Below are 13,752 nucleotides of genomic sequence, written 5' to 3' on the forward strand. Positions count from 1 at the left end.
CCGTTCGATGACGTTCTACGTCACACCTGCGGTTACTCAGGACGTTCTACGTCCGCCGCTTATGAACGTGGGTGGCGCTGATGAACACTCTCAAGGTTAGGTTACTTGTAAACATAAATACCCCCGAAAGCAGAAGGTTTGACAGCCGTCGCCGTAGCTCAGAGGTAGAGCACCGGACGCGTAATTCGGAGGTCGCGGGTTCGGATCCCATCGGCGGCACATGGTTGTTTTTTCTTCTGCTTTTCTAATCAATTAGCTTTAAGCGATAACATATTCAGTAATATTCTAAATTGATCAACACTCAAAATAAATAAATTAGTTAAAAAAAAAACCCTGTGCCCCTTGGTTTCTGTGGCTGTTGGCTTCTGTCATATTTATAACGAGCCCCTCATTCCCCTTCCCTTGTTTGCTTAATTGCTTAGCGAGGGCATCGGTTCTGGCAGCCTTGATGCCATAGGAAGCATAAGAGGGTTCTCACGCAGCTTCCACCCTCTCCGTTCGATGACGTTCTACGTCACACCTGCGGTTACTCAGGGCGTTCTACGTCCGCCGCTTATGAACGTGGGTGGCGCTGATGAACACTCTCAAGGTTAGGTTACTTGTAAACATAAATACCCCCGAAAGCAGAAGGTTTGACAGCCGTCGCCGTAGCTCAGAGGTAGAGCACCGGACGCGTAATTCGGAGGTCGTGGGTTCGGATCCCACCGGCGGCACATGGTTGTTTTTTCTTCTGCTTTTCTAATCAATTAGCTTTAAGCGATAACATATTCAGTAATATTCTAAATTGATCAACACTCAAAATAAATAAATTAGTGAAAATAAATCCCCTGTGCCCCTTGGTTTCTGTGGCTGTTGGCTTCTGTCATATTTATAACGAGCCCCTCATTCCCCTTCCCTTGTTTGCTTAATTGCTTAGCGAGGGCCTCGGTTCTGGCAGCCTTGATGCCATAGGAAGCATAAGAGGGTTCTCACGCAGCTTCCACCCTCTCCGTTCGATGACGTTCTACGTCACACCTGCGGTTACTCAGGACGTTCTACGTCCGCCGCTTATGAACGTGGGTGGCGCTGATGAACACTCTCAAGGTTAGGTTACTTGTAAACATAAATACCCCCGAAAGCAGTAGGTTTGACAGCCGTCGCCGTAGCTCAGAGGTAGAGCACCGGACGCGTAATTCGGAGGTCGTGGGTTCGGATCCCACCGGCGGCACATGGTTGTTTTTTCTTCTGCTTTTCTAATCAATTAGCTTTAAGCGATAACATATTCAGTAATATTCTAAATTCATCAACACTCAAAATAAATAAATTAGTTTAAAAAAAAATCCCCTGTGCCCCTTGGTTTCTGTGGCTGTTGGCTTCTGTCATATTTATAACGAGCCCCTCATTCCCCTTCCCTTGTTTGCTTAATTGCTTAGCGAGGGCCTCGGTTCTGGCAGCCTTGATGCCATAGGAAGCATAAGAGGGTTCTCACGCAGCTTCCACCCTCTCCGTTCGATGACGTTCTACGTCACACCTGCGGTTACTCAGGACGTTCTACGTCCGCCGCTTATGAACGTGGGTGGCGCTGATGAACACTCTCAAGGTTAGGTTACTTGTAAACATAAATACCCCCGAAAGCAGAAGGTTTGACAGCCGTCGCCGTAGCTCAGAGATAGAGCACCGGACGCGTAATTCAGAAGTCGTGGGTTCGGATCCCACCGGCGGCACATGGTTGTTTTTTCTTCTGCTTTTCTAATCAATTAGCTTTAAGCGATAACATATTCAGTAATATTCTAAATTGATCAACACTCAAAATAAATAAATTAGTTTAAAAAAATCCCCTGTGCCCCTTGGTTTCTGTGGCTGTTGGCTTCTGTCATATTTATAACGAGCCCCTCATTCCCCTTCCCTTGTTTGCTTAATTATATATATATATATATATATATATATATATATATATATATATATATATATATATATATATATATATATTCAGTAGGTGTTCCAATGACCCAGTTTACTAGTTTATTACGACATACGCGACTGTTCTTTTAACGTTTATTTTGCCAACAGTTTCGGGAATGGTATCCCCTTCGTCAGGGCAGGCTTACAATGAATCCGTTTCGTCAATATAAGCACACAGAACAAGCGAGGAGGTATAATCTCCGCCCTCGAAACAAACTTGAGAATGAGGGCAGGCGACCGTAAATAGACAGCACGACAAGTCTCACAAGGGCCGCGGCTGAACAACCAGAAAAACAAGCGGGGAGAAGGAAATGGTAATATATATATATATATATATATATAAGTGCCGGTGGCATCCGAACCCACGACCTCCGAATTACGCCTCCGGTGCTCTACCGCTGAGCTACGGCGACGGCTGTCAAATCTGCTTTCGGAGGTATTTATGGTCCGGATCCCACCGGTTCGGATCCCACCGGCAGCATGAGGTTGTTTTTTCTTCCGCTTTTCTAATGAATTAGCTTTAAGCGATAACATATTCAGTAATATTCTAAATCGAACAACAGCACAAAATAAATAAATTAATTAAATATCCCCTGTGTCCCTTGGTTTCTGTGGCTGTTGCTTCTCTCATATTTTAACGAGCCCCTCATTCCCCTTCCCTTGTTTACTTATATATATATATATATATATATATAAGCCCTTGAGGTGGTTTGCTTTCATTGTGTTATCGGTGTGTTATTTCAATTCCTTTGTAAGCAGTGTTCTTTTTGCATATTCCTTTTCGGTTTCATCTATATTCGCGCATGCTTGTTGTGATTGCACTGCGTAACAATGCAATCGTAACATGCGGCCGCTTGCAATATGGCTCACAATGAGTGAATAGGATGTTTAGATTTTCTCGTGTTGACATCTTGGGGACATCGAGAATCGCGAGCGCGACTCGGTGCACGTGTACTGGCAGTGCCAGCTAGATCCTGTGCGGGTACTCGTGCGCGTGTCATAGCGCTGGCGTTGACTGTGCCCACGGGAAGGGGTTGAATGTGTAAACCGGATGCACACGCGGTGGCTAGGCTCCAAAGACGGTCCGCATGCATGAAATCATTGGTTGTGTAAACCTTGAATGCCGATAGGCAGCCCCGTCGGAACAAAAGGGAGCCGTGCTGTGGCAAAATCTATCCGCTGGCTCCGGGACGTCACGGCAGTTGCCCGTTCTCTGCTGGCGCCCGCGCCAGCTTTCCGACAGTTTCCGGCGCATTTTGTCGCTATCAGAGCAGTATTGTCTGAAATAATCAGCTGATAAGCATAGTTTGGCTATTCATTGGCTCGTGTTTAGTTCGGCGTATACTTCTGCAATAACTACTACCCTTTATTACTCGCTTATTCGTTCTTTGCTTTGTGGGCCTAAGGGCACACACACATCGTATAGCATGCAACTGCCAAGTTTTGGTTATTACTACTCATGTGAAAGCACTCCACGCGCTTCGATATTATTTGGAAAGAAAGATTGCAGCCATATATATATATATATATATATATATATATATATATATATATATATATATATATATATGGTGACTGCAGTCTTTGCAAATAATACGCATCGAAGCGAATGCTTTCACATGAGTAGTAATAACCAAAACTTGGCAGTTGCATGCTATACGATGTGTGCCCTTTGGCCCTTTGGCCCACAAAGCAAAGAGCTAATAAGCGAATAATGAAGGGTAGCATTTATTGCGGAAGCATATGCCCAACTAAACACGAGCTAATGAATAGCGAACCTATGTTTATCAGTTATATATATATATATATATATATATATATATATATATATATATATATATATATATATATCAGAAGTAATTTCTTCGTAGCTGATTGACCAATATAAGATTAAAGTCACCAGAAATCGAAAAACATAACAGTATTTAATTCCCGACGTTTCTGCTGAAGTACCTGCCTTTTTCGAGTGTACAACAGTATTCGAAACAGCAGCTTTTAAATCGCGCGCGAGGCACATGAATAGTGTAAAGCACCAATGCAAACTATATGGAGGGGAGGGGGAGGATGAAAAAAGACCAGAAAGCTTTCTTGTCTCTTTTCATCCTCCCCCTGCTCATTGTTTGCATTAGTGCTTTACGGTATTCATGTACCTCGCGCTGCTGTACCGAACACTGTAGCAGACTCGAAAAAGGCTGGTCCTCCAGCCGAAACGTCGTGAATTAAATCGTGTTATAATTTTCATTTTCTGGTGACTTGATGTTTTATGTATATAAAGTGATTTCTTGGCAGCTGATTGATCAATATAAGATAAAGTCACCAGAAATTGAAAAACTTAACAGGACTTAGGTTTTTGTAGTTATGTTTTGCAGCTTCTGGTGACTTTTTCTTATATATATATTGCCAAGCAGGAGGCTGTCTGTTATGAAGTATGTTTCGTTCTTAAGAGACCTATTCCCTTCTGTCATTTGGGAACACGGATGGATATCAAGATGCATAAAGCAATGCAAAAAATGAGTTCATGCAGAACAATGAAATGAATAGATTCCCGCTGTGCATGGTTCGTTGGAAAGTGATGGGGACAGCTAAAAAAACGATCGGCATATATTACTATCGGTGTACGCTGCCGCCGTCGGCTGCTATGGACCGTCCTACGAAGGCTGCGTCGAAGTCAGACAACTTCGCTATGAGGTCGATAGCTTTACTGAAAATGCAGTTCGAAAGCTGTGCGACAAGAAAAACCGAGAAATTACTGCCGAGACAGGCAGAGTTATTTCGTACAGCATCTGCTTTTATTCGTTTTTACAGTTTGCTGAACATTTTTAGGAAATGTTCTTGCACTGTCCTGCTAGAGCCTCAATAATGCTACCAGTCGTCTCCTCACTCTTAATTCTTAGCCTTTTTCCAAATTTGCCAAACGACCAAGTCAGTTTTAAAATGCAGCACGTAAGGGCTTAAAGTTCAGTTACTCACTCTGAAATATGTACTGAATGCAAAATGCTCCCCTGAAAAAGCTTTAATTCAAAACCGCTTGCGAGCTTCATTTTGTGAGAGAGAAACCCTTTAATGAAAAAACAGAGAATTTAGTCGACTTTTAAAAATCGCTGGCGTGCTACTCTGCATGGGGAAGGGAATTTTTGAGAGAAAGGAGGAAGGAGAGCGGTGCGGATAGGTCCCTTAGTCTTTGTTAGCCCTTTCATTTCTTTCATCTTTCATTTCGGGAAACGTGACTATAAGCAGTTTCTGGCCGTCGCCACCAGCAACTGAAGAACACATCATTGAAGCGCACGTTGTAACGAGTGAAGTGTTAGCACTCAGCGCCGCATCCAAGTGTCGCACAATGGTTATATCACTTGTACTTCGCTCTTACGTGAGCACACAGGAAAAATAGGACAGTAGAACCTGCGGCTCCACGAAAACGAAAAGCACAGAAAACGAAATGTCAACGCAGGGCGTAGCAGCGCCCAACCTGACTACAAGGTGACAGCGAGCGGGAAACTCGTCAGGCCAGTTGGGGACTGCCAGGCACGCTCTCGGGGGCATCTGCCAGAACGCCGGGCAGCTAGCGTAACGTAGCGTGCATGTATAGGAGCTAGTGGACCGGCCTTGTCAATTCAAGGTTTGGGCCTGGTAGGCGCAGCGCGGATATGGAGAGGCGCAATCTGTGAGAAGCCGGAGGCGGAAGACGTTCGGGTGGTGGCTTGCGTGCGCGATAGGGCCCAAGTTCTGCGTCGGGACGCGCGGCTCCTCGGCCCATATCCGCCGCCAACGAGCCAGCGCCCGGACGACTACCGCCCGCTCCGAAGCCGTTGTCTCGAGCCTGTATGTGGAGGCTGTACATCAGCCTTTGTTTTCTTGATTATATCTAAAGCTGCAAACTTGAGCCTCTTGTGTATAACTTGTGTATAGCCCCATAATTCTTTAAGTTTACATTCTCTGTTTCCCTCGTCCTTATAGCTTTTCTTTCTTTCGAACTTTCTAAATTAATTTCGCTTCTTCTATGTGCCTTGCCTTGTTTTCTTTGCTCCTGCTAAGATTTCAATGTGTTGTTTGTAAATGTCGCTTCTTCCAGTTTCCTTCGCCGTAGCCGACGCGCCGACACACGTTCACCCCACATGTGCCAGCAGGCCTTCAAAAAATTAGTATTGTCCAGCGCACGCTTTGAGAGCAATAGGAATTGGCGATGTGCACGAAATCGACGTCATGCTGCGGCGGCGAAGCGAACTAGTCTGAGAAGTATCGGCGTCCGGAACCGCGTTGTTTGCTCCGTTGCCTAATTCGTCGGCACATTCAGACGTTGTTTTCAGAGTTGTGTTGTAAAATATATATCTTGGGAGCGCTATTACAAGGATGTATGCATGCTAAAGAGATAGAGGAACCGCTGAGAGCCAGTACGTGATTTTTTTGGAGCCAGCAATACAGAGATCTATACAGCATACGAGCAGGAGGATCCCAGCTGCAGTGAAACTATCTCACGACCATGACAGCACAGTTCTAATCAGGCGCCTATAGTCTGCATATCTAATAAAAAGATAATCTTACTTGACTAGAAGGACTTGTGTAAATACGAGGGGCTATATATTGAAAAACAAAAAGAAAAGATCGCCGAGCACACGGCTAATGGGCATACTTCAAGCTTGAAGAGTTTTGTGCTATACTGTCGCTGCACTCCAGGCCTTATTATGACGTGCAAGTTTGGTGACATGGTGCTTTCTCATCGACGGAGGGGTGTGATATATCATTCGCATTCTGCATAATTCCGATTATCTTTGCACTTCGATTGCACAGAGCATTCGCTGTCACTGGAATCAGTCAGAAAGATGGGCGGATTACAAGAATAGAATATAACTGACCGAAAAATAACGGCATAATAGCGACTTTGCATTCGTTAAGTGTCTTCCATTCACTGCATACGAACAAACTAAGGACACAAGGCGGGGTTAATTGCTCCTAGAAGACAGCGCATGGAAGAAAGCGACCTCGTCTCGCTTTCCACCTGTTCACACGTTCAGAAATCAGCGCTCATGTAATGCAGCATATCGTTAATAAATTTATGAGCATACAAAAACGCGAAGGGCGCACCTTTGTCCCTAAAAACCCAAGCGGCAATGACTGTGAAACTGTTCAAGCTTGTTCTGTGAGAAGAAGCATAGAAATTGACAATCGCTGAGTCTTGATTATCTGACTTCTTCATTGTTTCTTCATTGTTTCTCATTTATTCATTTACACCCTCGAGAAAAAAGACTCACACACACCAGGTTTCACCCATCGCCAAACAAGGGCAAGCTTGTCATGAAATTTTGAAACAAGCATGGTTTTCCTTACGCTGACCACAGGAACAGTCCTCCGTAACGCCACCTTACTGGATCAGACGAGGAAGCGGCCCCTGTGCGTCTATGGCCGCGCGAGCAGTATTTATTGCTCTTAACAGCGGCGGTAGCGCCGCCACGTGGTCCTCTCCGAAAGTAGCACACTGATGTCAATCCATCATGCGGTTTAGGCAGATGTCGTTCCCCGCATACCAAACCAGACACCGCAACTCTTAGAACGATTAATTCGAGCTCCTAGCACTGAACTGATGTCTTCCGTTAAACAAATAACCTCATCGATGCGCGGCTTATCAGAGCTGAATATTTTGCGGGCTATCAGCAGGTGTCACCAGTGCCCTGCATCCTATGAAGTATCGGTTGCGGTAGAACCATCTGAGGATGTCATAATTTCCCAGTGCTAGCTTTCATGTTGTCCCCTCAGAATGCACGTAATAATTGCTACGCTCAGCTATCTGGCTTATAAATTCCTGGCATAATGCGTCATTTAGCTTCACATGCGGCCAGCGGAGGAGCAGCGTCGAGAATACACTTCCGACTAAGCCTTCAGAAGTACGCAAATACGCATGAAACCACAGAATGAACCACAGGCTGGGACACGCGCAATGGTGACAGGTTACACCGTTGTTCTAGGTCGTGCAGATTTCCATCTCAATGAGACAACGGACCCAGTAGGCGGTTCAAGTACTCTTAACCTTACCAGGACTCATATTTTATATTCCTTATGGCCTACCATCACCTCCCATATCAACTACACGTGCTGCCCTATGTCTTATAAGAAGTGAAGTGTTTCTTCATGTGCGTCCCATATGGCCTCATATGTGTTACATATGAGTTCATATGGGACACATATGAATTCATATGGGACACATATGAGTTAATATGGGCCACATGTGGGACTTTTTCAATAGGGAGGGCATCTGTGGCCAAAGAGCGCCATGGCACAGCGTATGTACTTTCTTCTACTCAAGGTGGGCTCAAAGACCCATTTCCCAAGCATTTAACCCTAAATAAGCCGAGCACCAGACCAGGGGAAAGCTTGAACCCACTGCATCACCCGTGGGCACTTGGCGGCACTGGGGATCGAACCCTGAACTACCGAGGGCGCCGGGCTCTTCCGTACGTGCACAATTTCACGACAGCGCTGTCACGACTGCGTTTTCCATGTTGCACTTCCTATAGCTATGGCTATTAGGGCTAAATATTGGAAGGGTGGGTGGGGGGGGGGGGGGGGGCAAAATTGAAGTCAGTATAACGCTTGACCGTCAGTGTACAGGTATAAAAAAGTTGCTGTTTGCTACTGATGGCGAAGCATAATAAACTAGAGCCGCATCTCAGTATAAGAGACGGGCGAGAGCTACGTATGAGCCATGAGTCTCCGCGATCGGGCATCAAGGCAGGGTTTGCTGACCATGCCTAAGCCTTGCCACGTCGTCCACTCTGGGAAGCCATCCATGTTTGAGCATTATGAACGTCGCTACCCAAACGGACCACGTCGCGGCATTGAACCCTGCATCCCGCGCACACCGATCGCGGAGCACGGTACGCGGCGTCAGTGTGCGTCCTCTTTTCGGAGAAATCGTCGAAAAAAATACAGTGTGCCCATTCGAACTTGGTGCCAATTATTCGAAAAACATTCGATAACTTCAGAAAATATTCGATTTATTTCGAATAATTTTGTATATGCACTATTTGATTCGTTCAACGAATTGAACAGGAAGGTATTCGATTCGCAGTTCAAAATTTTCGAATATTCGCACACTGCAAAACATGCGAAGGCTGGGCCTTGTTGGCTGTACACCATACATGCAATGCGCTATATACTCTATTGGCGACCACGAAACAAATAGCACGAAGGCGAAATCAAGAAAAAGGTGCGGCCCGTCGTCCTCCCCTATATATATGGTGTTTCCCACGGCCTAAAGAAAATCGCAGGTAGACACGATGTACCAGTCGTCTTCACAGCATCAAAAATTTTTACGTTTGTTTGCTTACGTTAACAGTGAAGGTGGAGCCGTCAGAGCTCCCACCAGTACCATCAAGCACCAGAAGCACTTCGTCGAGTGTGGCAACGAAGTTGTACACTTCATCCCACTGGCATGCGGAATGGGCGATGTTGGTCAAACATGTAGATGTGTGAGCAAAAGGTTGTGGGAGCATGAAAACAAGTGCGGTCTAATTGATCGCCCAGGCAAGCTGGCAACGCATTGCAACCCTTGCAAAGATTATAGGCCTCTGTTTGATAGAACCTCAATCAGAGTTCATGCCAAAAAAAAAAACGGAAAGAGAAAGATAAATCATTGATTAGATCTCCTGGTCCCGAGAAATGTGTAAGCAACATTTCACTGTCATTGTCAGATAACAAACTGGAACTGCTGACGCTGTCGCGGTGATATTTTAAGGCGTGGGACACATCCTATGCTGGATGTTTTCCGTCGTCAGTGTTTGGCTTCTTTGGGTTGGCTTTTTTATCGTCTTCCTTTCACCCCTTTTGCCTTTTAGCATTCTCAGTTTTCACAATTCACATTCTGGTTCTAACAGCGTAACACATGTTTTTTCTGCACAAAAAAAAAAAGAAAACCTTCAACACAAATAACCAGTTGTCAGTCCGTGCTTTGTGTGTCATTTGTTTCGTGGTCATCAGTAAAGTGCATAGCACGTTGCATGTACGATTCGCACACCCCTAGAACTTGCTTCTGGTTTGGTTTACGGGGCTTTAAAGGTGCACTAAAGGGAAATCTGAGCTCGTCTTTTTACCGCAGGAACCCGATCTACACGTTCCGAGCATTCTTAGAAGCTCCGAATTATTGTCCTGTGCGGCCGATTTCACTCATTTAAATCGGATTAAACGGCCCGGCTCCCACCTTTTTTTGAACTCGCCGTTGACGGTACGAGGAGTCAACCAACTTTTCAGCCAGTTCCTTCGTGGCTTGCCGCTCTGCCATCGGCGGAGTGATACGTAGCGATCAGCGAAAGCAAAGAGTCCAACGCATATTTTTATTTCCATGCGCCTAATTTGCAACTGTTTTATCTCTGAATAGGCCTATTTATTCATGGAAACCTAAAAGAAACAAAATATAAGCGAAAGCGAAGCCGCCACGCGACTGCCTGAAAGGCACTCCACGCGTTAGTTGACTCCGCACAAGACAATAATTCGAAGTTTCAAAGGATGCTCGGAACGTGCAGATCGAGTTCGCGCGGTAAAAAGTTGAGTTCAGAATACTCTCTAGCGTACCTTTAACGTCCCAAAACGACTCACGCTATCAGGGATGCCGTAGTGGAGGAGAACTTGCTTCTCTTCTGTCCTGAGTTTCAGCTTGGCGACACTCGGCTCTTTGATCTCTCATGCGGGACGCACCGGCTCTGTTCAGGACAGATCGGAAAGAATTCCTTTCTGCTATGTCGGTCATCTCTAAACTATATCCTCCAATGGCGAAAATAGATGTGCTGGTTTTTTCTACGCCTTTTCTGGTCTTTGTGTGATATCTACGGTAGTGGAACAAAACAAATCAGTGTACTTTTTGGCGCAGTTTATCAACTTTAAGTTTTAAGTGTCGTACGTGAATTGACTTGCTACGGGTTGTTAAGCAATGAGTGTAGTTTGAAATTTACACATTGGATAACAAACCTTCATAAATTCTTGCATCACCATCTAATAGACAAAAATGCCCCAGATGCTGACACATGGAAAGACTTTGGTTCGCTGGAGATCACTGCTAATTTATTCTATAATAAGCCATATTTTTACGACCACTTCAGCTCACGGAGCATTCTAAACTGTGAACGAATAAGGATGAATATTTCTAAGAAAAAGAGCTGAATGTTTAGAATCAGGGGACGCACAAATACAGACGATAGAAGGCAGAATAATTTCGCGTCTACAAAAACAGCAATTGCAAATTACAAACCCCCAATTTAATTGAAAATAAACGCTACAAAAACTCTATTTGTATAGGTACCTTTGAAGTTGGGCCAGTTGGGCCCGAAAAAAGTTTGTGCAATGCACCGTGATTGCTAAATGCGCGGTGAAGAGTAGACGTCGAATGGAGCAGGCGCAGCACGTACACAAGCTTTGCATTTTAACCAGCTTGGTAGAATGTGTGTTCAAAGCTGACGCTTGGTCCAAAGAGCGCAGCGGACTTTTTGGAACCTTTTGCAAATTCACGCCCGGAGGGAACCGGACACGAGACGCCAGACTGGGGTCTCTGGTACCCGCGCTTTTATCGGTCGGTGTCTGGCGCAGTGTTTTTAACCAGCAACCTCTATCATCCGACAAGGGCGTCCGAGCTCTATATTGGAACAAGGGCGGTATTGAACAAGAAACAATATCCACAGGTGACCTACGTGCTGAGTAAAGCAGTAATCGTTAGACAGGAGGCAACGTTCTTCCTACGCCAGAAATAATGCCCGTACACGTGTTTCAGGGAAGCCCGGCACTAATTTTTAAAAATAGGCTTTTCGAGGTAAAATTATGGCGTTTTTGGCGAAGTACCACCATGTTCGCGGACGTCATAAAAGAAGTGAAGCATATTGACTAGTAAATTGGATAACGAAATTCCAATAGTTAAATTCTTAACTGATGCAGGTAGACAATTGGTTGCAATTAGAGATTTGCAGCTGACCATTAGAAATCCATATCTGTTTTTAGAATTTCGATAACACTAAAACCCCCGGTGCTGTGGTTCAACAAATTTTGGCTATTTGTCTAGCCGTTAGAAAATCGCGTGCCGGCAGTATGCGTACAGCAACGTCCACCAAATCGAGTCGCTCCGCGGTGCACGTGATACGTGACCTTCTCTGAGTCGCCCGCGCTGCTCTGCCCGCCGCTGCTCTCTTCACAGTACCGCTCCTCCCTGCTCCTGCCGAAGGGGCTGTTCGCTGGAGGGCATCGATGTGCGCCAAACGCGGGCGCGCGGCTTTCGAATTGCGCGAGAATCGGCCAAAATTTGTTGAACCACAGCGTCGAGGGTAACCGCGTTTTCGAAATTTTATAAAATGATATAGTTATCACTAATGGCCAGCTGCCAACCTCTAATTGCCACCAGTTGCATATCAGTGAAAGTTGATATGTTAACCATTTTCTGCTACTTAATCAGGTTACGCATAACGTGATTCACCGCTTTCTTGACGTCATCCAGCACTGGTATTACAATGCCGCAAATGCCAACGTTTTATCTCGAAAGGCCTGTTCTTAAAAAATTAGTAGCGGGCTTCCCTAAAACACCTGGTATATACGCAGTCTATACGTGCGCGCTGCGCTTTATATATCAACTTAGCAACGGCAGCGGCTGTCTCGCCTTCTCCTTTCGAGCGTAAAGGTGAGCACTAAAGTTTTCAGGAGATTAAATTACAAAACAAAGCTTATTTCGTCGGTTGTATATACACGCAGACAAGAACTGAAAGGCGCTCTTAACACTTCCGTGCGCGACACGCGTCAGAGCAGCAAGGAAATTCAGTTTTATCGTGTTTTCGGCAACGTTTCTGGGCACCCGTACCTTCGGATTGTTCACTAGCGCTGCCCTATAACAGCATAGGCGGGCATACTCGGTGCTGTGATAGGGGCCTTGCAGTGAACTTTCCCGCGCTGGGAAGCGAAGGGAAGAAGCTTTGGACACTATGCATACAGCCATGAACAAAAATTTGTGGGATGCGGATTCGGAGGGAAAAAAAAGTATTTGCGCACCTCGCTGATAAGTCAGCTAGCATTTTTCCAGAGGTTGAAGAGCAATTTTCTCCCAGTGCTGCAATGCTTCTTGTTGAACTCCTTGGCTCGACCGCACAGAAATCAATTTCTTTCCGCGAACCCACGTCCCGCAAATTCTTGTCCATGATTGTATCGACTGTTGCGGAAATATACGCGCCCCGTAAAATGATTCTTTCAGCTAAACGGGCGCATTGTTCGAGCTCAAATTTCGCACAGAAATGGCATTTGGTCGGCAGAATTGTTTAATACCACGTTTGCTTGGGGCACTTACCTGATTCGAACAGAATAAGTCGGATATTCACATCGTCTGCGGCGACGACGAAGGAAATTAAGCCGCTCTGTCAGCGATCGCACTGGTGGCGCCATCTCGTTTGTTCGCCGCGAAGTTTAAGCAAATGTGGGGGATGTTTGCGGGAAGTTTGAAGGCTCTCCTTCAAATGTTTTTTAATTGGTCACAAAAAACGCAGTTTGGCAAAAACTGCGCGAAATTCGCAACGTTTCGAATGCCTTTAGCAATAAATCTTTTCGAGCTTCGAGTGTCGTCTGCTTTCGTCTGTTCGCTACCGACTGCAGCTTCTGAGTCTGTGCTTTCAGTCTTGCCTTCTTTCGTAAAGTACGGAAGCTTACTACCGACAAATGAGACCGTACACTGACGAAGAGAAGGCCATGGCCGTGTCATGGATGTGCGCATCCAATTCCATGCGCTTCGTGCGTAAGAAGTTTCGTGCGGAGTTCCATCGTCGACCGCCGCATCGAGAATCTCTGAAAAGGTGGGTCGACAAG

The 13,752-nt window shown here is 45.5% G+C and overlaps 1 protein-coding gene and 1 long non-coding RNA gene across 6 annotated transcripts in view; one reads left to right on the forward strand and one right to left on the reverse strand.

Moving 5' to 3' along the window:
• LOC149354127 (uncharacterized) overlaps positions 1-13,752 on the reverse strand; it is a 532,700-nt gene that overhangs the window by 509,792 nt on the left and 9,156 nt on the right. The gene's annotated exons all lie outside the window — the stretch shown is intronic.
• LOC149354136 (uncharacterized) overlaps positions 5,617-13,752 on the forward strand; it is a 78,634-nt gene continuing 70,498 nt past the window's right edge. The window contains exon 1 of one of the 2 annotated variants that reach the window (XM_089583075.1): positions 5,617-5,760. The gene's annotated coding sequence lies outside the window, so the exon portion shown is untranslated. The remainder of the gene's footprint in view (positions 5,761-13,752) is intronic. The other variant, XM_089583076.1, reaches the window with a different exon arrangement.

Source organism: Amblyomma mixtum, chromosome 3 (assembly GCF_055824585.1).
Source record: "Amblyomma mixtum isolate Tamu chromosome 3, ASM5582458v1, whole genome shotgun sequence".
Classification (NCBI taxonomy): Eukaryota; Metazoa; Arthropoda; class Arachnida; order Ixodida; family Ixodidae; genus Amblyomma; species Amblyomma mixtum.